General features: G+C 33.4%; 1 protein-coding gene and 1 pseudogene across 6 annotated transcripts in view; both read right to left on the bottom strand.

Moving 5' to 3' along the window:
* Nucleotides 1-7617: 7617 nt before the first annotated feature.
* Nucleotides 7618-15584, bottom strand: part of LOC137830997 (uncharacterized) — a 30443-nt gene continuing 22476 nt past the window's right edge. For all 5 annotated transcript variants that reach the window (XM_068638463.2, XM_068638462.2, XM_090303527.1 and 2 more), the window contains one exon: nt 7618-8117. The gene's annotated coding sequence lies outside the window, so the exon portion shown is untranslated. The remainder of the gene's footprint in view (nt 8118-15584) is intronic.
* On the bottom strand, nt 10147-11536 carry LOC150026638 (uncharacterized; annotated as a pseudogene). The gene is made up of 3 exons (XR_016521736.1): nt 11513-11536; nt 10918-11360; nt 10147-10466 (listed from the first exon to the last, which is right to left on the bottom strand). The product of XR_016521736.1 is annotated as an uncharacterized LOC150026638 (transcript).

A 15584-nucleotide genomic window follows, 5' to 3' on the forward strand; every position in this document is an offset into this window, starting at 1 on the left:
TTGCCTCATCTATTCATCTTTTTGGGCTATATTTCTTTTGGTTGCTGCCAATTCTCCCATAAGGAATACTTTTTGGGGAGATTGGGGCTTAGAAGATTCTCCACTTGAAATATGAGCCATATCAAAAAACAAACAAGAAACACAAGTAATAAATAAATAAAGAAAAGAAGTGAGGAAGAAGTAAAGCTTGCGGCAATTTGAAGAAAAAACACTCAACCACTCAAAGAAAATTGCTTCCCTTAACCAAGGTTTTTCTTGTGGTTTGAAAAACTCTCAAGTGAAAAAGGTCAAAGCCTCAACACTTGCTCAAGGTGATTCACCACAACACTTGACGAAAGAAAGAAAAGACAAACAAGAAAAGCTTTAAACAAGAAAATGCTAAACCAAATTGGAATGAAGAGATTATGACAAAACTTTTGAAAAAAAGATGACAAACAAGAAAAGACACACAAAAAGACTTTAAGAAACTTACTAAACTCTTAACTATGAAACTTTTCTTTAGAACTTTGTTAAAGCAAAAGGATAAAAAATTCCACAAGGTTGATAACAATTTGCCAATAAATTTGAATCCATTTTTTTTAAATGATTTTCTTGTTAAGTGATAACCAAAGATGCTTTTGAAATCTTCTTTGTTGTTTTTGTTTTTGTGTCACTTTGGCTTTAAAAAAAAAACTTTGCTGTTTTTTTATACTAATGTGACTTATGGAAAATAATGAACATAGCTTGCATCATGCACATTTTCAAGAACTTTCAATTTTCACAAAAAATTTGGTTGGATTCAATATAATTGAACACTTGAATTCATGTTTTAGAACTTTAAATCTACTTAAAAACAAGTTTCTAATTACTTTGCAAACTTCACAATTAAAAGCAAGTAAGTACAATCAAAACAAGGACTCCTAGAACACTAATGAACATAACACTCAAAGTAAAAGGCAAGATCAACAAAAGACATAACAAGAAACATATTCAAAAAGAAATATGCTATGAATATAAAAATGGTCGAAATTTTTTTTTGCAAGAATTAAGGGACTGGAAAATAAAATGCAATAAAATAAAGACAAGAATGTAAAGGTACTTGAATTTAAAAACAAGAAAGTAAAGGTACTTGAATTTAAAGACAAGAATTAAAGGTGCTAGAATGTAAAGAAATTGTAAAGTGCCAAATCAACTCAAGCAAATTAAGCATAAGAACCTAAGCTCTGATAACCACATGATGTGAGTTGATTTTATGATTGATCATTTTTATGGTGACACTTTAGTTAGATTTGGATTTTAGACAATTAGAGGTGACAACCTAAGGAAAATCTCCACTGGACATTAACTTAACCAAGCGGTTAAGTAGATGTGAAAGTTCATTTCACAAAGGCAAAAGGAAAACACAACTAAATGGTGATGATGATAACAAGATAAAGGGTGGAATCAAATAAGGAAATAAGAACAAGAAGAACAAAACCGAATAGGCATAAGGAAACAATTAAAGGACAAAGAAGATACAAACATGAAAAGGAATGGATTAATGGAGGAGATGATGAAAGAAGAACTTATGAATGGTGAAGCAATGGTGTATCACGCCACTTGATGGGATGAAACCACCAAGATAAATGGGATGAGGCCGCCACTTGAGAGCATCATGAACCCAAGATAATACTAATTTGGAGGAGACTCACTCACTCACCACTCACACAAAAATTGTGCATAATTTCTTTACTATAATTTCAATTTGTGTTTACAAAGGGGGAGGCTTCCTATTTATAGAGTGAGGAGCCTTGGAAAACAAGGAATGAGGGTAGAAGGGGAAGAAGTAAATATGGTGCGGTTTCTAGGGTGGACTTTAGTCAAAGTTGCACCTTATGCATCATTCTAGAAGCTAGGGTTTCCTTCCTACCCTAATGGACTTCTCCTAGGACCATTCTTATATCTTCACCTCCTATTTATGCTATATAGACCTATTCTACAAAAATTAAAAAAATAGAGACCAACTGATGCTCAACACCCAGAGTTTGTGCTCTGCTCCTAGTAATCTTATAAGGTATGGTGGGTGCTGAGGTCATGGGTTGGGCTTCGTCATCATCATGGGTAGGCACCCTCTCTCCTTGGTCCTCATCACTTAAGAAGAGAAATCCAAGATGTGGTAGACTTATATGAGTATTATTCTTTGGAAAAATTGGTTCACCTAGTCATCAAGCTTGAATCACAACTTTTAAAGAAAACCCATTTCAAAACTACTTATAATGATTACTTCTACAAAAACATCATGAAAGGACAAAAATAAAACTTCTTAAAAAACTTTTCCTTCAAAAACATCATGAAAGTCAAAGGGAAAATATTTTTCACACAAGGTGTCTCCTTAATGACAATTTATGTTCCTTAACTGTGGATGGGGGTAGTTGCACCAATGTAGCAAGTACAAGAGTGGTGGACAAACTTGGGTTACCCATCATCTCTCATGCAAAGCCCTACAAGTTCCAATGACTTAGTGAAGAGGGAGAAATAATTGTTAATAAGAAAGTCCTCATAACCTTCTCAATTGAAAAATATAAGGATGAGGTCTTGTGTGATGTTGTGCCAATGGAAGCTACCCACATTCTTTTAGGAAGGCCATGACAATTTGATAGAAAAACTTTACATGATGGCCTTACTAACAAAATCTTGTTTTCCTTCCAAGGGCATAAGATCACACTAAAATCTCTCTCTCCAAAAGAGGTCCATGAGGACCAAGTAAAAATAAAAGAGAAGAGAGAAAATGAAAAAGAAAAAAAAATGTTCTAGGAGAAGCCTTCTCATTTCCTCAAAAGAAGTTAAAAAGGTAATTTTTTTTCTCAAAGGGCTATCTTTATAGCTTATCCAAAGAAAAACCTTAAGATTGAGCCAACGGTAGATAATTCTAAATGTTTGGATCCTTTGGTAAAAGAGTATCAAGATGTGTTTCAAGACCCTCTTAAAGGATTACCTCCTTTAAGAGGTATTGATCACCAAATTTATTTAATACATGGGGCTTCTTTACCAAATAGGCCATCATATAAAAACAATCCAACTGAGGTTAAGGAAATTCAACAACAAGTAACGAAATTAATAGCTAAGGGTTGGGTCTAAGATAGCACGAGTCTTTGTGTTATGCCTGTGATTCTTATCCCTAAAAAGGATGGGAGTTGGAGGATGTGTACGGATTGTCGCACCATAAACAATATCACTATTAAGTATAGTCATCCCATTCCTAGATTAGATGACTTGTTGGATGAGTTACATGGGTCTCAATTCTTCACCAAAATTAATCTTAAGAGTGGTTATAACCAAATTTGGATTAAACTGGTTGATGAATGCAAAACCGCTTTTAAGACCAAGTTTGGGTTGTGTGAGAGGTTAGTCATGCCCTTTGGCTTAACTAATGCTCCAAGTACCTTCATGCGACTTATGCATCATGTTTTAAGACTTTGATGACATCCTTATCTATAGCTTGACCTTAGAAGACCATAAGGAGCATGTTAGGCAAGTCTTGGAAACCCTTAGGAAGGAGAAGTTGTATGCTAATCTGGAAAAATGTGTCTTTTCCATAGACCACATAGACTTCCTAGGGTTTGTTGTGAGTTAAAAAAAGGTGCATGTGGATGATGAGAAGGTAGTAGCAATTAGAAATTGGCCTACACCCACCAATATTAGTGAGGTAAGAAGCTTTCATGGATTAGCTAGTTTTTATAGAAGATTTGTGAAAGACTTTAGTACCATTGTTGCACCTCTCAATGAAATAGTAAAGAAGGATGTGGTGTTTAAATGGGCCAAGAACAAGAAAAAGCTTTTGAGACTTTGAAAGATAAATTAACCAAGGCACCGATTTTAACACTTCCCAACTTTACTAAAACATTTGAGATAGAATGTGATGCCTCCAACATAGGCATTGGGGCTATCCTTCTTCAACAAGGTTTATTGATCATAAATCCTTTAAATATTTGAAAGGACAAAGCAAGCTTAACAAGAGGCATGCCAAATGGGTAGAGTTTATTGAGAAATTTCCTTATGTGATCAAACATAAGCAAGGTAAAGCTAATGTGGTGGCGGATGCCCTTTCAAGAAGGCGCACCTTGCTAAATGTTTTAGATACTAAATACTTGGGATTTGATCACCTAAAGGAAATCTATTAAGATGACCTTGATTTTTCTCACATCTTTCAAGAGTGCTCAAAGGATGGACACAAAGAATTTTTCATACATAATGGTTTTCTCTTTAATGGGAAAAGACTTTGTGTAGCCCAAGGGTCTTTGAGGCAATCTCTTGTTAGAGAGGCACATGAGGATGGTCTTATGGGACATTTTGGGGTAGCTATGACCTTAGATACATTGCATGAGCATTTCTTTTGGCTTCACGAGCACAAATCTGTACATAGCTTTTGTGAGAAATACATAGCATGTAGGAAGGCTAAGTATAAGGTGCAACCCCATGATTTATATACCCCTTTTCCCATCCTAGACATGCCTTGGGTAGACATCTTTATGGATTTCATTTTAGGTCTTCCCAAGACATCTAAGGGTATGGACTCTATCTTTGTGGTGGTGGATCGCTTTTCCAAAATGGCTCATTTTATTCCTTGCCACAAAGTAGATGATGCCTGTTATATTGCAAATCTCTTCTTCAAGGAAGTTGTTAGATTGCATGGAAGACATTGTGGGGAAAACTTGGCACTAAACTCTTATTTTCTACTACTTACCACCTCAAAACTAATGGTCAGACAAAAGTGGTCAATAGGACTTTGGCTCAAATGTTGAGATGCCTTATTTCCAGGAACCCAAGGGTGTGGGAAAACTTACTTCCTCATATTGAGTTTGCTTATAATCGAGTAGTTAACTCTACTACTTCTCATACCCCTTGACCTCCTTCCTATTCCTATACTTGATGAGGTGTTGTGCAAGGATGGGTTTGAAAAGGATTATTTTATGAAAGACTTGCATCATCATATCAAGCTACAAATAGAAAGGAAGGTAGGCAAGTATGCCACACACGCAATAAGAGGCGCAAGGCATTGATCTTTGAACCCGGGGATTGGGTTTGGCTTCACTTGAGGAAGGATCGCTTCCCTACTCAAAGGAAGTCCAAACTTCTACCACGTGGTGATGGTCCTTTCCAAATCATTAAAAGGATCAATGACAATGCTTATGAGTTAGATCTACCTAACACATATTTAGGAAGTCATTCTTTTAATGTTAGTGATCTAACTTCTTTCTATGCAGGTGTTGCAAATTCGTGGATGAATTCTCTCCCACCCAGAGAGCATGATGAGGGTCTGAGAGAGGGCGCACCCACTGACCAAGCCCAACCTTCTAGGGGGATGACTCAGACATGACTCATGATACATAGCTAGGTCAGGATCCACCTCTAGCCAATGCTTCAGCACCTAGCCTTCCCCAGAGGATCACCAGGAGTAGATCCTACACCATAGGCGCTAAGCATCAACTAGTGTATTTATTTGTAATCTTAGTAGAATAGGTTTATTTTAGCATAATAGGGGGTGTGCTTATTATTTTAGCTAGTGCCTAGCCTTTAGGGTAGGAAGTTGACCTAACTTCTAAAAGAATGAGCTTTAGGGTGTGGCCTTGACTTGGTCAACCCTAAAGGTCGCCCCTCCCTCTTTTCCTTTTCTACCCTTGTTTCATCTTATTTTCCAAGGCACTCATTCCTATAAATAGGGTGCCTTATTCCATGTATTTGCATGTTGAAACTTGTGTTCTCTTAGCTTAGGTCTTATCTTGTGAGAGTTGAGAGCTCTTCAAGTGGCGGCCCTCCACACCTATCTTGGAGAATCCACATTCCAAGTGGTGTGTTCTTCTCTTGTCCATCACTATAAACTTTCTTTCCTTCATCTCTTTTGTTGTTTCATTACGCCTTTGTTCTTTATAATTGTGTTATTGTTTTTGCTTCCTTTTTCCATTTCGATTTTCTCCATTACATTTGTTTCCTTTCATTAGTTTTAATTCCGCAATATGCACCATCTTCACCATATAATGTGTTTTCCTTTTTGCCTTTGGAAGTGAACCTTCACATTTACTTAACCACTTGGTTAAGTTCGTGTCCAGTGGGGATCTTCCCTAGGTCTCACCTTATATTTGCTAAAATCCAAATCATAAACAGGTGTCACCCTTAAAAATGGATAAATCTAAAATCAACTCACATCACCTAATGACTTGGCATCACCTCTCACTCTCACAAATTTATAACTCCATTTCAATCCATGGAAACTCCTTTCGAGTTTCTTTAATGTTTTCGTTCCTCGTATCTCCTTCATCATCCATCCAATGAATAAATTACAAAGATCACACTACTAGAAGAAGAGCGTTATTCCATCAAAATATCTCTAATGTCTTGAAAGTTTAAGCATTTGCTTAAACGTAGAGGAAAAGTAAACAAAAGGTTTCCTCCTATGAAAAAGGAAGGTTTGTTCCATCTAAAAAAGGATGAAGCTTCTTAAGACATTGTCTGCTTCGAATGCAAAAATTCAGGACACATGAGAGTGTCCAAAGTTGAAAAGAAGCCAAGATTCAAGAAGAAAAGTATGATGGATACATGGGTAGATTCATACTCTTCGTCAAATTCTAGATCAAATAAACGCACAATATGTGTTTAATGACAAACACAAACGAAGAGGTACACTCTAATCCAATCTCTAATTTCCTTTATGCTTTTAACTCATCTTGTTCATCGTTTGATGATGAAGATGAGAATGATCTCTCCTATGAAGATCTTCTTAACAACTCCAATTCCATATCTAAGCAATCTTTGAAAATAAAACAAAAGTTTAAAGCTTTGCTAATTGAAAACAAAAAACTCAAAACAAGATAAGATTGTAGCTGACGTGATATTCTAAATTCTAGAATTTAGAAGGTTTACGAATTATATAATTTGGAAATGAAAAATAAATAAATTCTACACCTTTTACTTAAAGGTAATTTTGGAATTGAAATTTTTTTGAAGGTGTAGAAAGAAATTGCCCAGAAAAAGGAGGTTAGCTTTAATATTTTTCGCTAGGACATTTTCTTCTTTCTGCACCTCCATGGAGTGAAAGGGAAAATTATGCTCGGATTTTTTAACTTACTTTACTTTCACGTATTCTAGGACTTGAGTTATTTATGCGTGTTCTACAAAATGAGTTATTTTCAAATATCATATTTACTCCTTAAGATTTGTTTTCATCACAGCACTTCCAAAGTATATTACATCAAATGCAAACTATTATTTCTTAAACTATTGTCCACTTTAATTATTTGATATTATACTAAAAAAATTAAGGATATTTATGTTCCTAAATATTAGGGTAAGCGAGTCGGTTCAAGAGCAAGTCATAAGTAGATAGAATATTCAATTACCCACTAGTTTTTTTTTTCTAATTATATTTATAATCGATTTCTAACCATGATTTAAACATTGAGAATTTGATTAGTTTGGATTATATTATAAAATGACAAATCATAATCAAATATTTAAAAAGAAAGAGCGAATGATATTAAAAAACGAAGCAAAAAATGAAAAGAAAAAAATTAAAATCAAACATTAACAAAATCCTTACAAGTATAGCCCTGAATCAAGGTTTCACACAAAAATACATCGAAAGTGTGCACGAGAGAATTGAAATGGAGAAAAAAAAACGAACATAAACTTTTTATTCAATTCAATGGTGTCCTTCCAAATACATGACTTCCTATTCATAGAAGTACTCACAATTAAAGCCTAAACAAATCTGAATGACTGCAAATTCCAATAAAAAGATAAACTATTTCATCCTAATGATGAGAAAAAGATCGTATCATACCCTAATGGTGCGTATAAGGCAAAAAAAATATCCTGAAAAGATAAAACTGTCATTTATGTCTTCATTTTACTTGAACTTCAGTTAAACGAATCTTCTGGGTGTTTTCATAGAAGTTGTAAACAATTTTGTTCTTAAAATTTGGACACTGACTTTGTGTCAGCATATCATCAAAATATTGCACCTAGACGTCATCAACTTCTTGGCCACCTTTGTCCTTCAACCCATGTGAATTAGTTAAACTCACGACACATGAAAATATAGATCTTATATTTTTGAAGGACACAAATTGTTTCAACATCATTTCTGTAGATCCAAATATTCCCTGTAGAAGACAATAGGTCAAAATGAACTAAAATTCATAAATCAACAATGATTTACATTAAAGTTCATTTATTTAAGTCTTTGCATTTTAAACTCAACTAGAATGTTCATATTCAACCAACTATGCAATAAAGGCTGCATCAACTATAATAAACTTATAAAAATTCTAGCACAAAACAAAATCATTACTAGTTTACCGGATTATAAAGGAATGGGTCCATATAGTAGATCTATACTATACCCACTTCTAGTGCAGAATTTACTTAGACCAACAACAAAAAAAGGTCGACACAAAATATGAGAGACTTGACATAGTTGTTTGTAATGCAAAAGGATTTGTTCTTGGGTAAGATGTTACATGTTTTGCCCTTACCATAACATGTTCATCATATCATCATCGTATCCTTTTCAAATTTTTACATAAAGATAATTCCTATTTCTCTTCTTTTAAGTTTCTTCTATGTGGACAAAACATCCAAACTGCATGAAAGTTATTATGGAAGGTTGGCCGAAAAGCTAGTCAGGGTGTCTTATGTTCACTCTTAGCCAGAAACATCAGGAACTCAAAGTTAGGCTTTGGAACAAATAAGTCTTTGACAATGTAAATTAGAAAAGTTCATGAAGCTGAGAATAAGCTTAATCAAATTCAAGCATATATTGGAACAATCAAATTATGATACTAGAAAAGATTTTTATTGAACAATAATTTGAAACAACATATTAGCATATATGCTTAATGCTTATATATATATAGAGAGAGAGAGAGATTTCTACCCCTAAACTAATTATTACAAAAGATCTCTAGTATCTTAGTGCACTACACTTGTAATGATTACAATATTTTATTGTCACTTAACAAAAAATATTTTGTCCTAACACTTCCCTCTCAAGTTGGTGAATATATCTATCATTTCCAGTTTGCATGTGAGATTATCAAATTATTTTGTAGGAAGACCCTTTGTAAAGATATCTACTAATTGAAACACATGGAAACATATAAAGCCACTATTAGGATTTTCTTTAATGAAGTGCCAGTTTTTTCCTATGTGTTTGTTGAACTAGATTGCAAGCAATGCTAATAGCTGATTTATTATCACAATAGAGAGTCATCAATCATTCAAAATAATTCAAACACAGCCTGTGCTATAGCTTGAAATTAAGCCTCTACACTAGACCTTGCTACAACATTTTGTTTTTTACTTCTCCAAATTACCAAGTTTCCACCCAAGAACATGCAATGTCAACCTACTATCTATAACAGAACCCACATAATTTGCATCAGTATACACCTCCATTTTTAATTTTGCATTCCTCTTGAACAACAATCCCCTTCTTGGAGTTGTCTTCAAATATTGAAAGATTATATTCAATACATGTAAATGTCGCTCCTTTGGATCTTGCATAAATTGACTGACTATACTCAATATAAGCTATGTCATGTCTGATGTGGGCTAAGTAAATGAACTTCCTCATATGTTTCTATTATTGGACCTTATTCATCGTAACTACCTTCATCACTTCTAATTCTATGACTATGTTCTATGGGAACTCCAATCTTGCAATCAAATCTATACTTTACATTATAAACTCACTTGCATCCTACTTCCTTTTTATCTTATGGCCTATCAACAATCTCCCATGTCTAGTTCTTTTCATAGGCACTCATCTCTTCATTCAATGCCTGAACCTAATTCTAATCCTTCAATGTCTCTTGAATCGATGTAAGAACTCTAAGTGCATCAATGAGAGAGAGGAAACTCGTGTTGTGCATGGAAAGGTGTTCGTAGACATAAAATGAGAAGTGGAATACTTTGTACAAGACCATGTTCCTTTTCTAAAAGCAATAGGAAGTCCATCCTGGTTAGATTCACAATTTTTATTCAAGGATTTTTTCAAAAGTTCATGGGTGTTAAAACATGGTTATCGAATCGAGATTCGAATCATGAATCGTATTTCGATTTTTTTGAATCGTGAATTGAATCTTAGTATGAATAGGAATAAGAATAAAATGATATATTTTTAAATAAGAATAAGTGACATGAAAAAAACATTAGAGATATGATATATGAAAATGAAGTCAAAATGTTCAATCCACAAAATCAAAACATAATAAAATGTAAAATAATATTTTCTATATTTAAATCTTACATCTTAATCTTATGCTTTCATTCATCATCTCCACGATCAATGTCACTTAAATCGTCTTCTTCCTCTAATATAACATTCTCTTGTAACTCATTTTCATCCTCTTCTTCCACATCTTGAACCGTATCTTCAATTTCATTATCATTTGTGATTATGGTAGATTTTCCCTTTCTATAAACCGTAGTATTTAAATTTCTTGGACGTACTAAAGAAACAAACAACTTAGTATAAGTATTATAACATTTATGATTAATTTAAGCATTAAATATGTTTTTCGTCCATAACGCGAAATTGATTTTTATCCCTAGTCCAAACTTTAGACCTCCTGGGTACTTGTAGTAAGGAAACTATTGAAATAAGTCATTACCAGTGTTTTTTTACATAACAAACAAATTTCCAACATGGACGGTATTATAATATTATAACATCACGTCAGCATAAAATATTTTAACTTCCTAGTCCACACTAGAAATATGTGTGCCACGTAAAGAAAAACTAACAAAGACTTATTCCAATAGTGTTCTTACTACAAGTACCAAGTAGGTCTAAAGTTAGGACTAGAGACGAAAATCAAATTCGCGTGAAAGTATACGGACGAAAAACATAGTTAACCTTTAATTTAATTGTACAAGTTTTATAATTTTAAAAAAAAATACCTCTCTTCATTTTCTTGCTTCGAACTCCCTCTTCAAGAGTAAAATATTCATGTATATCCATCCATGAAACATCTTTGGTAGGAAAGGATCCTCCTTTTCAGTAATCCACTTATCATCTAATTCAATATCAAATAAACATATAGGATCACAAGTATCCCCTTTCTCATTTGCCTAATCTCAAGTTGAAGGTTGTACTTAACAAAGACAAGAGCATTTAATCTTTGTTGTTCTAAGTGATTCCTTCTTTTAGTATGCACTTGATCAAATATGCTCCAATTCCTTTCGCACCCAGTAGCACTACAAGTGAGACTCACAACCCTTATTGCTAGATTTTGTAGCTTTTTACCCTTTCCACCATAATTTTCCCACCAAAGAACTACAATTTCGAACAAAAAACTAACACTAATAAATGTGTGATCCAAATTGTTATGTTTTTTATGAACCTATTTAGATTGATTAAATGCTTTATTAGTATGTTTCTTATCCCTAGTATCTATTGTCATGCTTATTCCAAACAATTATATGTCAAGTTGTTGATTAAGTTGAAATCTAATCCTTCTATCTGAGATTATTTTTTCAATGGTCTCATATAAACCATATAAAGCTTCACTATCCGCATTGAAATTTTTATCATAATGAAATGGAAGATATGGTTCAAGATGTGGAGGAAGAGGATGAAAATGAACTGCAAGAGAATGTTATATTAAAGGAAAAAGATTATCTAAGTGACATTAATCTCGGAGATGATGAATGAAAGCATAAGATTAGGATGTAGGATTTAAATATAGAAAATAGTATTTTACATTTTATTATGTTTTGATTTTGTGGATTGAACATTTTGACTTCATTTTCATATATCATATTTCTAATGTTTTTTTCATGTCACTTATTCTTATTCTTATTTAAAAATATATCATATTTTATTTATTATATATCTTACTATTCATAATAAGATTTGACTCACCATTCAAAAAAATCGAAAAATGATTCACGATTCGAATCTTGATTCGTTAACCATGGTTGCTTCTCCTATTTATTCTCCTTCTGTGTCAATCCCAAATATAACTGAAGAACAAACTTAGAGTGATATCCATCCACCGCATGTATACTCACGAAGGAGAAGGTTTGTTATTCAATCACCATAAGTCCATGAATTTGACCCTATACCTCAAATACCTAACATTAATAAAGAATAAAATATGCCAACCATTAAAGTTTAGGATCTTCCAATTGCAGTAAGGAAAGGTGTTAGAGCATGTACTCAAAAGCCAAGGTAAGTATTATCACACTATGTTATCTCTAGTAATCACAAAAGCTTTCTCAGTCATCTAAATATTGTCACTATTCCAAAAAATTATGGTTGAGGCATTGAATAGTAAGGATTGGAAAAATGCTACAAAGGTTGGTTGGTTTAGAAAAGAACAAAACTTGGGAGTTGGTGGATCTACCTAAAGGAAAAAATAGGTGGGTATTCATTATTAAATACAAGGCATATGGGACATTAGAAAGGTATAAGGCAAGGTTAGTAGCTAAGAGATATACTCAAACATATGGGATTGACTATCTTGAAACTGTTAGAATTTTATTGTCTATAGCTGCTAACTGTAAATGGAGTTTGCATCAATTTGATGTCACTGTCACAAATGCCTTCTTCTACATGTCAATTTTGTGGAAGAAAATTGCATGGAGATCCCACCTAAGTTTAAAGCCAAGGAGGGAAAGGCGTGTACACTAAGGAAGACACTATGGATTGCAACAATCTCTTAGAGCATGGTTTGACAGGTTTACTGATGTAATGAAGACCACAAAGTACAAGCAAAGCCAAGGAGACCATACACTGTTTATTAAGCATTCAACTTCAGGTGGTGTTACTGCAGTAATTGTCTATGTAGAAGATGCAGTTGTAATAGGAAATGGAATGGAAGCCTTAAAAAATATTTGATAACAGAACTTGAAATTAAGGAGTTAGGCAGATTGAAATATTTCTTGGGCATTGATGTGGCTCATTCCCATCATGGTATTTTCATCTTCCAACAAAAATATGTGCTGAATTAAATTGGTAATTTAGGATGCAAACCAGTAGAGACACCTATTGAACAGGATCACAAACTTGGTGAATCAATTGAAGATGTAGTTATGGATAGACAATCTTATCAAAGACTAGTCGGGAAATTGATCTGCTTGTCTCACACTTGGCTCAACATTGCCTATGTTGTAGGGGTTGTAAGTCAGTTCATGCATAATCCAGAGGAAACCCATCTCAAAGTTGTTTATCTCATTCTATAGTACTTGAAAACAATGCTTTGAAAGGAATTCTATTTACAAAGGGGAATGAGATTATCTCAGAAGCCTACACAAACACTGAATATGCAGGTTCTATAGACGACAAGTGAACTACCTCTGAATATTGCACTTTTCTTGGAGAAAATTTAGTCACTTGGAGGAGCCAGAAATAAAATGTTATGGCGAGATGAAGCCAGAGGCAAAGTTTAGAGTCATGGCCTTAGGGATTTGTGAAACACTATAGTTAAAAGATAATTTTAGAAGACATGAAGATTGATTGGAAGTAGCCTATGAGATTGTATTGTGATAACAAGTCAGCAATAAATATTGTGCATAATCCAGTGCAACATGATATAACTAAGCACGTTGAAGTAGATAGACAATTCATAAAGAAGAAATTGGATAATGGGACAATATGTACACCGTTTGTAATCTCTAGAAATCAACTTGCAGATGTATTGACAAAAGGGCTAACTAGTGATATATTTCAATCTATTGTTGGCATATTGGGAATGGATGACATCTACTCACCAACTTGGAGAGAGTGTTAGAATCCGTTTTATTTATGTTTCAATTAACATTTCTTTATACAATTTTAAATACATCATTAGGAGATTTAATTACATTCCATAATTAGGTAGGCTGAAGTATATTTTATATTTATTGTACAAGGTCATTGATCCTAAATTGTAGGGATAGATTATATCCATAATAAATTATGATTTTCAGTTATAAAGTCTTTGTATTCTATTTAAGAGCAATTGCTCCTCTGTGAATAATATCATAAACAACTTTTCTCACAATACATGATTTGTGAATTCTTTCAACATGAATGCCAACAAAAGAAACTTAACTTTCGTTTACAGCAGTGTCAGGGCAATCAACTGAACCAAATATATTAGAGTCTCAGAATTTTCAAGAGGTGTTACTAATTCATGAGGAAGGCTCAAAGTAGTTTATCTACTAACATTCAATGTTTGTATGAACCCTCTCAGAAGTAGGCTTCTCAAACAAGTCAATTTCAATTTGATATCACATCATATATTCCTCAATCCCAATTAGCTCTTCAGGAGCTCAAGATGTTCTTAGAGGTTAACTCATTAGAAGAGGTGAAGAAACTTGAAAAGGTATAGATGGTATTGGTTCCATATGTTTTTTAATCAAAATTTTGATCATGCTCATATTAGGTTCATGCTAGTGAAAAATGTTTCTTCATTGGCAAATTCAATAACAAGGCTTTATTATGTCCCTACTTAATTAGAGGTAGTTTTGAATTTGTAGAACCAGCTACATGGTGTCCATTGGTAGAAAGAGAGGATCGGGAAATTGAAGAGGATATGATGGTAAGGTGTTATGAAAGGACTAAACATATAGAGATTGATTAACATTTTGTTTATGAAAAGATGTTATCCAAGGAGAACATTTCTGAATACGTCAATATAATTGATTAACTTGCACACATCCTAACAAAAGTCATTAACAAGTTAAAGAATTCAATTCATTTCTTCCAAGTTATGAAAGTTAGAAAAAGGCTAGTTACCTGATGTAAAGTGTTGGAGAATCTCGACTAGAGATAAGGACATTTCATAGTATATAAGTGGGTGCAAACTTCATTTTATAAGCCGGTTTTATAAGGTTGAATTAAGCTTAAAGTTCGCATCTTAATATAAAACATTATAAAAGTTGTTTTTTATGTATTAAAAAAAACTACATATATCCATACTGCTGCTGAGTGCATAACTCAAGCAGTTTCAGTCATTCAAAGCTTCAGTTATTAAGATTGTAAGGAATACTAAGCTATAAAACCAAAGAATACAAGAGAAATGGGAAATAAACTATTACAGCAGCAATGGGGAATAAACCTTTGCTGGTTTTTTATTGTACATTAGAAAACTATTATAGAAGCTAATTAACTGAATGAGAGATTGCTATTGTTATTGTACACTTTGCACAACTAACAACTAACAGGTACAAAATTACAACAGATGCTCAGCTTTTGTACTCAGCTACATATGCAAGTCTCTAATGGTCAAGGACTAAAATGAAGTTGCTGTAAAGTTGGGAATTAAAATGAGGGTGGGTTTACTCATAAAAAGTACAGGGGAAAACTCCAAACTCTGCCACTATAAGGGACCGAATAATAAGGTGCAGGAAGTTACACCGAGCATAAATGCAATGTCTGATTTTTAACTGCATTTCATCTTGGATAGATGGAACAGAAACTCCAGCTTTTGTAACGAAGAAGTGAAAAAAAAAAACTACTTACTAAAAAAAACTATTTACATCATACAGGTAGTTTTATATTTCACCCTACCAAAAAGTTTAACCAAACTCTACATTAAACTTAGGATACAAATATGTAATAATTGCACTCAGTCTTTATA

Source organism: Phaseolus vulgaris, chromosome 6 (assembly GCF_051622355.1).
Source record: "Phaseolus vulgaris cultivar YP4 chromosome 6, ASM5162235v1, whole genome shotgun sequence".
Classification (NCBI taxonomy): Eukaryota; Viridiplantae; Streptophyta; class Magnoliopsida; order Fabales; family Fabaceae; genus Phaseolus; species Phaseolus vulgaris.